The 12,406-nt window shown below is 42.5% G+C and overlaps 1 non-coding gene across 1 annotated transcript; it reads left to right on the top strand.

The window, feature by feature from the left end:
• Positions 1-4,283: 4,283 nt before the first annotated feature.
• On the top strand, positions 4,284-4,446 carry LOC136156525 (U1 spliceosomal RNA). Its single transcript, XR_010661064.1, has one exon. It is a non-coding gene; the product is annotated as a U1 spliceosomal RNA (small nuclear RNA).
• Positions 4,447-12,406: the final 7,960 nt, after the last annotated feature.

Below are 12,406 nucleotides of genomic sequence, written 5' to 3'. Positions count from 1 at the left end.
GCCTGGCTGGCTGGCAGAACTGGGGTGGGCTGGACTACTTTCTGACTGTGGCTGGAGAGACTGGAGCTAAGAACAGGGCTTTTCAGGATCAATTGGCGGGAGGGGGTGGGTATAGACAGGTGTGTGTTTTATCAGGTCCCTGTGTGAGCAGGACAGATTACAGACTGTGGCTGGGATGGTCTGAAGTTCCCTTGTGGGGGACCTTTCAGAATCTACAGTCTGACTGAATTTGATGGGTTTGCCCCCAGAGGCTCGGGGACCACAGCTAAGAGGGGCTAGAACTGGTTCATGGGCCTTTACAAGACTACAGCTGGGACCAAGTTCTGTCTGCTTATTACCCAAAGCATGGGTGAGTGCGAGTCCTCCAGGGTTCCTGGGTAAATGGTGTTGGCGACAGGACGAAGATAAACGGGTTGTGGCTGCGTCTTCAGGAATACGGAGCTGTTTACAGGTCTGTCACCAGGACCGTGGTTGGTGAGTCAGCCACCTGGCAGCTAGCTTCAGGATGGTTCTCCGTGGTCTTAGCCTTCACCAGGGCTTCACTGTCTCCTACCTGGACTACAGAGCTCCCACAGAGATGCTTTTGTTTATATGTGCATGCTCCGTTACTCAGTCGTGTCTGACTCTTTGTGACCCCATAGACTATAGCCCGCCAGGCTCCTCTGTTTGTGGAATTTTCCAGGCAAGAATATTGGATGGGTTTGCATTTTCTTCTCTAGGGAATCTTGTGGACCCTGGGACCAAACCCATGTTTCTTACATCTCCTGCATTGGTAGGTGGGTTCCACCATGAGCGCCATCTGGAAAGCTCCCTTTGTCCATGGATGGATGCCAAATTATTGTTGCTCAGAGGTGGTATAAGAGAGGACATCTTATCTGGCCATCTTGCTTTCATCACTCTCCATAATGTTGGTTTTCTGATCCAGTTTTTTTCTAAGCCATGTTAGGTTTTGCCACAGAAACAGAAGTAATTTTATGTGTGTGTGTGTGTTAGCTGCTCAGCTCTGTCCGACTCTTTGCAATTCCATGGACTATATATACATACACACACACACACACACACACACACACACACACACACACACATATATATATATATATAATTATGGAGAACTGCACATCCAAGTCTTCAGTGTTAGCCAGTAGGCTCCAGACCCAGGAGAACTAATGGTACAGATAAACTCCATAGACCATCTGAAGGAAAATTCCTTCCTGTTCCAGGAAGTTGATCTTTTTTGTTGTTCTATTCAGGCCTTCAACTGATTGAATGAGGTATACCCAAATGATGAAGGGCAGTCTCCTTACTTAAAGTTCACTAACATAAATGCTATTCTTATCCAAGAACACCTCCAAGTTGACACATAAGATTAACCATCGTTTTATGGCCGCCTATATCATCATTGTCTTCAAGAGCCTTGATGTCACCCAGTAACAGTATTTGTACTATTCCCAAGTCTGGTGGCAGTGTAAGGGAAGACACTCTGAAGCCAGGCAGTACTGAGTTTAAATCCTGACTCTGTGAGATTTTAGGCAAGTTCATTAAGCTCTCTGAAACTCATTTCCTTTTCAGTATGATTAAAATAAAAATGTCCTGGAGACATGTACTTGCTAAAAAGATGAAAATAGTACACACCTAACAGAATGTCTGGTACATAGAATATATTTGAATAAATATTAAATCCCCTCCTTCCTTATTCCCAGTTTCCTATAGTTTTCATACTCCAAGGATATGATCTTTAGATACTTGTTCTTTGTCTTATTCAGGGATTCATTAGCTGTAAACTAGTAAAAGCCTGTCGAAATTAACTAAAAAGAAAAGTAGGGGGAAGTGAGGATTATTATAATACTATAAGAAGCACCCTTACATAATTCTTTAAAAAGGAAATTAGATTCAGCTGAGCTTCACTGGGAAGGCTTTGGGGACTGGGCCGCATCCATGGTATCTGCCTCATTCATTTCTCTTTGGAGGTTTCATCCTCTTATTTCTATCTCACTCATCACTTCTCTTCCTTATTCAATTTGGTTTGCATCTCGTTTTGGTCAGAACTGACTGTGTTCCGACTTGGTGGGCTGGGCATTCTCTCAAGAGCGAGAATTTGATTGGCCGTAAGCTGCCCAATAGGCTTCCTGACACCAAAGCAGGTGTCCATGCCGATCCAATCAGGGGGCGTGATATGGTGCATACACGGTCACTTCGTTTTGCCTGCCAGGAAAGAGGGTGATAGAAAAGAGACTTCTGTAGGAAAAAGCACCCCCAAAATATGTTGACCATTTCTACTTTATTTTCCATGTATCAAATACTGTTTTTTTTTTTTTTTAATTTCAGAGAGATACATACTCTTTTGGGCTTCCCTGGTAACTCAGCTGCCAAAGAGTCCATCTGCAATGCATGAGACCCCGGGTTGATTCCTGGGTTGGGAAGATCCCCTTACCCACTCCAGTATTCTTGGGCTTTCCTAGTAACTCAGCTGGTAAAGAATCCATCTGCAATACGGGAGAGACCTGGGTTCAATCCCTGGGTTGGGAAGACCCCCTGGAGAAGGGAACAGCTACACACTCTAGTATTCTGGCCTAGAGAATTCCATGGACTGTATAGTCGATGGGGTCGCAAAGAGTCAGACACAACTGAGTGACTTTTCACTTCACATGCTCTTTACTCTCCCAAAGAAGGTTTCTTCTACCCATGCTTCCTCCAGAGAAGAAAATTCTGTTTTCCCAAGAGAACTATATTTTATTTTCCCAAGCTGAGGCAATTCCAGTTTATTGAACCTCTTTTTAATAAGACATCTTACAAAACTGTTTGAGCTGTCATTGTCCCAAGGGAACCCTGTGGGCTTACTTTCTTACTTTTTGCCATGCCACTTAATTTAATTATGTCATCTTGTCATTGCTACACATAATCTCAGGGGACCCTGGGAAATAGGGCCATGCTGGATGCTATGCATTCCAAGCATCCCCAGTTCTTCTCATCAAATCATAATTTTCTTCAACCTGATGCTGTTTATACAAAACAACCTTCCCAAGATGGTAATGGCCACAGGGACAAATCCAAATGGAGATTTAAGGTATTACCTGATCAATTTGATCAATTTTGACAGCTGGTTCAGATAATTAGAGCAGAAAGGAAACGATCTCTTTTTCTCCAAGGTTTGTCTTTTGGTCTAAATTGTTCATGTCACAGTTTTGTATCTTCTCTTCACTTGATGGGTGCACCTATGTTTTCTCCAGCCAAAGAGCTTGTTATCTAGGCAGCTTAGTAAATTTTCAGCTTTAGCCACCATTTTTTCTGGGAAGAAAAATTTAATGGGTAAAATTATTCATTTTAGAGTGTATAAGGCCAAAATTGACTCTGACATTTCACTTGATGAGACCAAGGATTGCATAAAAAGATCTACATACTATGCAAAAGGATTTTCTATGTATATGTATAAAGTTTGGCAACTCCCTCCCCTGAGCCCTTAAGTAATGTGCTTGGGTTTGAGATAGGTTAATTCAATAGAAGCTTCACTTTCTTTTCTGAAGGCATCTGAGTGGCCAATGCTGGTGTGTTATTGACATTGCCATAAAACAGGGTAATCTCACTCATTTATCAGTTTTTGCTCTGGAGGACCTAAAGCTGAGCTCATTTAGAAACTGAATGATCTCTGGCCCTCAGAGCCAGATGGCAAGTTCCTGTGAAGGTGGGGGAATGTTGCTTCCAGGCATTATTGGAAAGTAATCTCCACACCTGCCGTAGCCTATGGAGCAGATTGATAAGCAAACATGCTACATTCCTCCCACCAACCCACAGCCCCAAATAGTCCAAAGTCAGAACCAGATTCAGCATGAAATGCACAAGTGATGGCCCCCACCCCGTGTGTGTATCAGTCCCGTTTGACACACACACACACACACACACAGTCAAATACTAAAGCCATATTTTCAAAAAGAAAAGTTGGGTTAGCTATCACTTTCCATCCAGGTGCTTAAATAAGTCTTTTCTTCTCCTCATCATTATGAAACGGCACGGTCAAAGACAGAGAAGAATGGGTAACACTCCTGGGTACGTTTACCAGAGTATTATTAAAGAGAAGGAATTACTTTACTTCAAAGGTGGAGATTTACAATACCTGTATAATGTTTCCAAAGGGGATAATGAAAGGTTTGGCCAGAGTTCTACATCTTATACTTACACAGGGGTTTTTGACTTGTATGTATATGTTAAACACACACACACAATATATCCATACTATATGGATTCCATACACCCTGCTCGCCTCTTGGAATTATCAAGAGAGTGATTCAGTACTTATCTGGCAGGAAAGATACCATGATCACAAAGGTGGTTTTCCCAGGACAAAGCTTATTCATTGCACTCTGGAGGTGCTAAACCCTGCGATGTCCCCAAAGGTGGAAAACACACTGCATAATTTGTGGTAGTGGGGTACTGAGTTTGTGCTTTCCCCTGTTTAAAAAAAAAGAGAGAGAGAGAGATAGAGGGAGGAAGGATGATGCATCCATTTTCTCCTTTAATAAGTATGTTTGGTTGAAGGGATCCAAAAATGGAAAAGACATGGTCTAGTTTGTAAAGAAATCCAACTTGGAGAAAGGATTAAATGAGGTCATGATATGGATAGTAGCTCACATTATTTGTAAAAGTTGTCATCGTGCTAAAATGGTTTCATAGTTGTCAGTCTTTTATTTTCATCCAGAACGGCTGGATATAGGTGCTTTCAAAATTATTGGAGCAGGATGATGTATAGCAAAGACATCTGATGTGTTGGTGTTTTCATAGTTCTAGCTATCAGAATCTTATCATTTTTAAAAAAGATTTATTTGTTTATTTATCTGGCTGTGGCGGGTTTTGTCGCTGTCTGGGAGCTTTCTCTAGTTGCAGGGTGCAGGCCTCTCATTGCAGTGGTTTCTCTTACTACGGAACGTGGGCTCACGGCACTCGGGCTTCAGTAGTTGCAGCTCGTAGGCTCAGCAGCTGTGTCTCACGGGCTGTGGTGCACTGGGCCAGTAGTTGTGGCACATGGATTTAGTAGCTCCATGGCATATTGGATCTTCCCGGACCAGGGATGGAAATCAGTGTCCTTTGCATTGCAAGGCAGATAGAATCTTATTATTTTTTAAAGGAATGCTTCTTACAATTTTCCTTTGGCTGTATTAAATTAGTAAGAAAAAAGTGCTAGAGGTTTTAAAGCCAACCAGACCCACAGTTGACTCTTGGTTTTACCAATAAGTTACTGAGTGACATTGTTGATGGGGGGAGTAGGGGGAATCACATAAGCTCTATGATCTTTATTGTTCTCATCTGTTAAATGGGGATAATGGAATTAAAGATTCTCAAAGTTTTTTATAAGTTATATATTAGTCTGTATTTTAAAAGCACCTAAGAGAGTGGGTGGTTCTATAAAAGACAAAAATAGACAGCAGTCAGATTTTATTTCATAGGAAATCTGATTATTATAATATGACAAATTAACTGAAGGTCTCAGACAAATTAGGGATTCCCTGATGGCTCAGATGGTAGAGTCTGCCTGCAATGCAGGAGACCTGGGTTCGATCCCTTGTTTGGGAAGATCCCTTGGAGAATGAAATGGCAACCCATTCCAGTATTCTTGCCTGGGAAATCCCATGGACAGAGGAACCTGGCAGGCTACAGTCCATGGGGTTGCAAAGAGTAGGAAATGGCTGAGCAACTTCACTTTCACTTTTTCACTTTTCAGACAAATTAATACCTTTTCAAGCCCAACTCTATAGAGAATCATCTCTAAGAGTTCTTGAAATTTTTAAAAAACTAGATATGAATTCCCTAGGAGGTTTTTGTTATAGTAAATCCATCTAGAAAATCACTGTATGATATCATTCTCAGTATGCTAGGAGAAAACATGTTAAACCCAACAAGAAGATGAGGACTTCAGGCTGCTTTTTTTCATTCCAAGGATAGCTCTTAATCAGAGTGCATTCTCCATTCAAGATAATCTGTGAAGACTGGCATGAAAATGCAGATTCCTAATTGAACAAAGACAATTATTTCCAGATTGAAGTACAGTGGTGAATAGCTCTGTGCTCCAATTACCGTCAGACTTTTATTTCAAATGGGAGGCTGAAATCACAGATGAGTTAGCCTTAATTGGGAGAAATGGCTGGAATTGTAGTTTTAATACCCTACTGTAACATCACGTATGTAGGTCATCTTTTTTTCATGTATATATGACAGTGCCCTGTTTATGTCCATTTGGGGCAGCAAGCTGTGATGGCAAGAAGGATAGGCTTTCTACAAACAAAGGTATCAGCACCCAGAAGTTAATTAGAGCCATAAAACTGTATAGCTTTTAAATAAAGGGATGGAAAAGTACATTCTTTTTTATAACTATGTGTGAATTCACTGACTAATGTGAAAACCTAACTCAAGATAGCATTACTTCAAGCAAAATTTCCTCCATCCTGACTATTCCTTCATAATATATTCCACTTAAGACAATCAGAGAGTATCCCAGACATGAATACATACCACCCCCTCCAAATTAGGTCAGGTCTAACAGATTTTCTAAAGGTTGAAAAAAAGACAAATACAAATGTCAGATGAAATCTGTGCTTTTCAGACAACCAGCAGACCCCAAAGGAGAGTCTGTTGTATGGTTGAGTTGAAGATGGTGTTGTGTTGGCAGAGATGAACATATGGAAATGTTATTAGTAAAGATTCCTCTTCTCAGGTTCCTTTTTCACTCCAGCTGGGAATTCTAGAATCAGACACATGAAACCCTGTCACCAACCATCATGAAGCATTTGTGTCTATATAGATATTTCCAGTTTTCAAAGGGATTTCACAAATTATTTCATTTGATCCTCATTCCTCCAAACTCCAAGCTAGGTGTGGTAAATTTCATCACCTCTTTTTACAAATAAATAAACTGAGGCCCAGATCCTTGCTTTGGGGGACAGAGTGAAAGAGTATAGGGCTGGGACAAAGACCCAGCCTTTGATTAATAATAACCAACCCAAAATGTCACATATCACCGGAAAGTGAAAATGTTAGTCGCTTAGTTGTGTCCGACTCTGTGTAACCCCATGGACTGTAGTCTGCCAGGCTCCTCTGTCCATGGGATTCTCCAGGCAAGAATACTGGAGTGGGTTGCCCTTCCCTTCTCCAGGGGGTCTTCCCAACACAGTATTTGAACCCAGGAATTGAACTGCATTGTAAGCAGATTCTTGACCATTTCAGCCACCAGGGAATCCCTACATGTCGCTGGAGGAAGGAACTGTAAATGACTTCCATGCCTTAGCATGTATTTCCCTGGTAGCTCAGTGGCAAAGAATCCACCTGCAATGCAGGAGATGCACATTTGACCCCTGGGTCAGGAAGATCCCCTAGAGTAGGAAATGGAAACCCACTCCAGTATTCTTGCCTGGGAAATCCCATGGACAAAGGAGCCTCATGGGCTATAGTCCAGGGGGTCTCAAAGAGTCAGACATAACTGAGTGACTGAGCGTGCACACACACCTTAGCATGCCAGCCACCACACTTCCACTGTCTTTCAGGCCATAGAAACAATAAGAAAAACACCCGTGCTGTCTGTTCTCCTGTAGTCAATAACTTCCACGGTTAGGGAGATGTATATTGTTATAACCAACCTGCAGATGTGGAAACTAGTGCTCACAAAGGGTAAGTGACTTTTTCAAAGTCTGACAATTAGTTAAGGGATGAAACTAGACCCAGACTAGCCTCACTGGCTCTAAATTCTGTGCTTTTTCCATTTACCAGAAGAGACCCGAGTTTTTTATTATACCTCCATTGCTTCTGATGCTTTTCACAAAATTTATTTGTTTGTTCAACAAAAATCACATAGTGGAAAAAATAGACCCCCAATCCCTGCCCCTATAGCGCTTACACTCTAGTAGGAAAAATAGACAATCCACAAAACAAGTGAAAAGATACTGTATGTTTGATGGTTGTAAGTGCTATGGAGAAGCTAGAAAGGATTTTCAGGAGACAGTGAAGTTGCAATTTTAGACCAGGTCATCTGGGGAGGCTTCCCTGAAAGGTGGCATTTCAGAAAGGTTCAGAGGGAGGTGACAGCGTGAATCTGCATTTCAGATGGAGGAAGAAGTAGTGGTCCCCAGCTCAGTGCTTGCCTGGCTTGACCAAGGAATAGGAAAGAGGCAAAGGCAGCTGGAGCTGTGAGGGCAGGAGTGAAGGAGGAAGGACGGAGGTCCCAGGGTAATGAGAGGTCAAACAGCGCCAGGCTCAGGCCAGCTTGAGGAGCTTTCAGAGTGAAATGGACGCTATTTGAGGGTTTTGATTAAAGGACACCATTATCTGACATGTCATAAAGAAAGCTCTAGGTCTGTGCGGAGAACAGAGGAATAAGGGTCCATAATGGAGGAAGAGAAAACAGTTAGGAGGTAAATGGTAACAATAATAATAATTATAATATTATTAAATTAAATTAAAACGGGCAAAAAATGATTACTATTGGCTTCCACCAGGAAAATGATAAAAGTGGTCAGAAAGAAATAGGGCTGGCTGTACCCCTGTTGTTGCCTGTTTGGGTTGGTTGCTAAGTGTCTTGGGGAAACCATGAGGGCGGAAGCCCTCCCAGCAAAATGCTCCCAGGAGTGGCAGGCAGTCAGGGGAGTGACTTGCTCAGATCCTCCTTTAAGAGAGAAACTCCTGAGGAGGGGGGCTGGTTGATGACCCTATCTGCACCCCAGATGCCATGCAGCAGCATTCTCAGGGAGGCTACACTCTCCCCACGCTGCTCCTAGCCAGGGCTCTGCCCAGTCAGAGCTCCTCTCTCAGGCCATCTTTGCTCCAATCCTCCTTCATTCCCTTTCTCCCTTCATAGACCTGCAGGACTGACATACCTGGCCACTGTCATCCACCTTGGACTTCAGTAGTTCTTTCTCTCTAATGATGTTCTTGGAACGCCGGTTGGCATATCCAATTGTTTATTCTAGCCAATAGTAAAAAAAGATCTTATTCCTAACAAAAATAAATACAAATTGAGCTCTTACCATGTGTCTTAACCTGAACCAAGCACTATACGTGAAATACTAAGATATCTTTTTAAACTTTGTGCATGCTTAGTCACTCAGTCGTGTCCAACTCTTTGCAACCCCATGAACTGCAGCCCAGCAGGCTCCTCTGTTCGTGGGATTTCTCTGGCAAAAATACAGGAATGGGTTGCCATTTCCTACTCCAGAGGATCTTCCTGACCCAGCGATCAAACCCATGTCTCCTACATTGCAGGCGAATTATTTACCATCCAGAGCCACCAGGGAACCCTTTTAATCTTTACTACAACCCAGTAAGGAAGGTGCTATTTTATGTACAAAGAAACCGAGTCTCAGAAAGGTTAATCAATTTGCCCAAATTCAAACAGCTAGCAAATGACATTGCCACTGAACTTAGACAGCTAGAGTATAGAATCTTAATTTTTGCTAGTGTATCAATCTCAAGGCAGGCTCATGGCTCCTCTGACTCCATGCCTCTTGGCTATTTGATGCCAGTCTGCTAATATGATTACAAGATTTTGATCACATGTATCCATGGGGCTCAGCAGGAAGCTAGTGACTTAATGTGCTGGCACCTGAGTATTCTAGTCCCATCTCTATAGTTAGACTTTCTACCAATTCTGCAGGGCCATACAGTTCCACCTCTCTAGAAGAGAGCTGTTCTCATTTTTCTGCAAATATTGGTCTGATACCTGGCTAGTATCTCTGTCACATTTCACAGTTTGTATTTTATCAATTTTATTTTATTTTATTTTTTTTTGTATTTTATCAATTTTAAATGAACACTATATCATAAACTATCATGGGATGAAGAAAAGAGCCCTAAATTGGGATGAGAAGACCTGGTTTCGAGTCCCAACTCCAGCATTAAGGCAGTTGAAGATGCATTCCATTGCTAGTGACAAAACCGCATCTGAGCTAGTCAAGAAAAAGAGGGAATTTATTTGGTCATCCTAACTGGCAAGTCCAAAGGGTGACATTAATTTCAGACATGACTGCATCCAGGGACTTAAATAACAGCAGGACTCTGCCTCACTGGATCTATCACCTCTGTTTGCCACTGTTTGGGCTTTGCTCTTGGTATGTTCATTTTATTTCACAGTAAAGATGGCTCTCCCCAACTCCATGCTAGGTTTTTAACACAGGACATTACAAAAGAAACCACCCCACCTCTCCGTATTCATGTAAACCTCTAAATACAGACATGATTGGCCTTATTTGGGAAAGGTGTATTCTGATGGGCAGCCTGGGTGATGAGTACCTCTGCGGTGGGGAATACAGGACAAGTTAATTAACCATCACATCAGCAGGAGACATTTCAGCAGTAAAAACAAACAACAGAAAAAGATGCTGGGCAGGTAAATGTAACAACTTTACACAACAATCATCAAAGGTCTTCCCTATACAGAACACATGCATGCCACTCCACAGGGCAACCCAAAGCCTCAGCCATCTGCCACATCCAGCTCCAAGTCCTAACTGCTGGGTCATATGCAATCCTCTTCATCAGGTCCAGATGTAACTCCTGTGATACAGCAAGTCAAAACAAGAAATAAGCTACCTGACCCCACACACCTCCTTTCACTCATACACACATATAATACCCTTAGTATACATCATATGTACACATACAATATACTCAGTATACATCGTGGCTTTCTAAATGAAAGGCATTTCCTATAATAAAGGGTTAAATCAAAAGCGCAGAGACTGACTTTCCTGGTGGTCCAGTGGTTAAGAATCCACCCTGTGATGCAGGGTACCTGGGTTTGATCCCTGATTGGGAACTAAGCTTCTCTGGTGGCTCAGAGGGTAAAGCGTCTGCCCGTAATGCGGGAGACCCGGGTTCAATCCCTGGGTCAGAAAGATTCCCTGAAGAAGGAAATGGCGACCCACCCCAGTGCTCTTGCCTGGAAAATCCCATGGACGGAGAAGCCTGGTGCAGGCTACAGTCCATGGGGTCACAAAGAGTCGGACATAACTGAGCGACTTCACTTTCACTTTGGGAACTAAGATTCCGCACGCTGTGGAGCAACCCAGCCCACTCACCACAGCTAGGAAGCCCGTGAGCCACAGCAAAAGATCCCACCGGACACAGCAAAGATTCTGCGTGCTCCAGCTAAGACATGACTCAGTCAAATGAATAATTAAGAACAGAGACTATTTAGACCAGGAAATAAAGCACATCTTGTATAGAGGCATGTTACGTGTTGGATTGTGTTCCCCTCGGAAGAGGTATATTGAAGTCCTAACTCCCAGTACCTCAGCATGTGACCATTGGAGACAGGGTCATTAGAGAGGTGATCAAGATAAAATGAAGTCATTTTAGTGTGTTCTAATCCATTATGGTGCTGTTATAAGAAGAAGAAATCTAGACACAACAGAAATACAGGTGAACATGAAGACAGCCATCTACAAGCCAAGGAGAGGGACCTGGAACAGCTGCTCCTCACAGCCCTAGAAGGCAGTGACCCCACTGACACTGATTTTAGACATCCAGCCTCCAGAACAGACATTTTCGATGTTTAAACCACCCAGCTTGTGGTACTTTGTTATGACAGCACTGTCAAATGAAAAAAGGCCTCTTATTGTTTTGCCTGCCTATCCTACATTCCCCCTATGGTTCTTTTGGAGACCTTCTTCCCTCCTCCTCTTAGTTCACACGGTTCTTCTGGATCTGATTCAGTCTGTAGCTCCAGGAGTTAGCAATGACCCAGGCTTAATCAATCGGTGTATTCCATCCCCTGACCACAATGACTGGTCAGTGAAAACAGGCCAGGTTTTTTGCTGAAATCTTTTTTGGGAGTTGCTATGCTGGTAGAATGTAGGCCTGGAACTAGTGGTGTTCACCTTGCTAGCGTGAGGTAATAACCTTCCTGAGAGTGGACCAATGCAGAGAAAAGCCAGTAAGAGAGATGGGAGTAAAAGAATTCTGACAATATGTAATATGAGCACTTGGATACAAGTGTTCCTGAATTGCATACTCCTCTACTTTTCCATATATAGCCAACAATTTCTCTTTTATTTGGATTTGATTTGGATTTCTTTCATATCAACTGAAAGAGTTTGGATTAAATGATACTGTTCATTATACCTAACTGCTTCCAACTGCCTTTTGACTTTCTTTGGTCACATTTTTCTGTGCTTCTTAATCCCATCCTGAATTTTCCATCCAAGAGTTCTGCAAACCCTCCCCCACCCCGCTTTACACTCATGGAGAAACTCCAGTACAGAAGTGAGTTTAAGTAGCATTTATGCATCTTTAATCTCCCTTACTCTAAATGAAAGTTGAAGGGAAAGGTAATCCTAATCTGATTTCCCCTATGTCTCCCTTTTAAGCACACATTCAACATCAGATAGAGAAAATTCTGTCTTAAAGTATCAAGGATATTTTGTGGGAAGAA

The sequence above is a fragment of the Muntiacus reevesi genome, chromosome 1, assembly GCF_963930625.1.
Source record: "Muntiacus reevesi chromosome 1, mMunRee1.1, whole genome shotgun sequence".
Classification (NCBI taxonomy): domain Eukaryota; kingdom Metazoa; phylum Chordata; class Mammalia; order Artiodactyla; family Cervidae; genus Muntiacus; species Muntiacus reevesi.
This window is presented reverse-complemented; position numbering and strand designations above follow the sequence as displayed.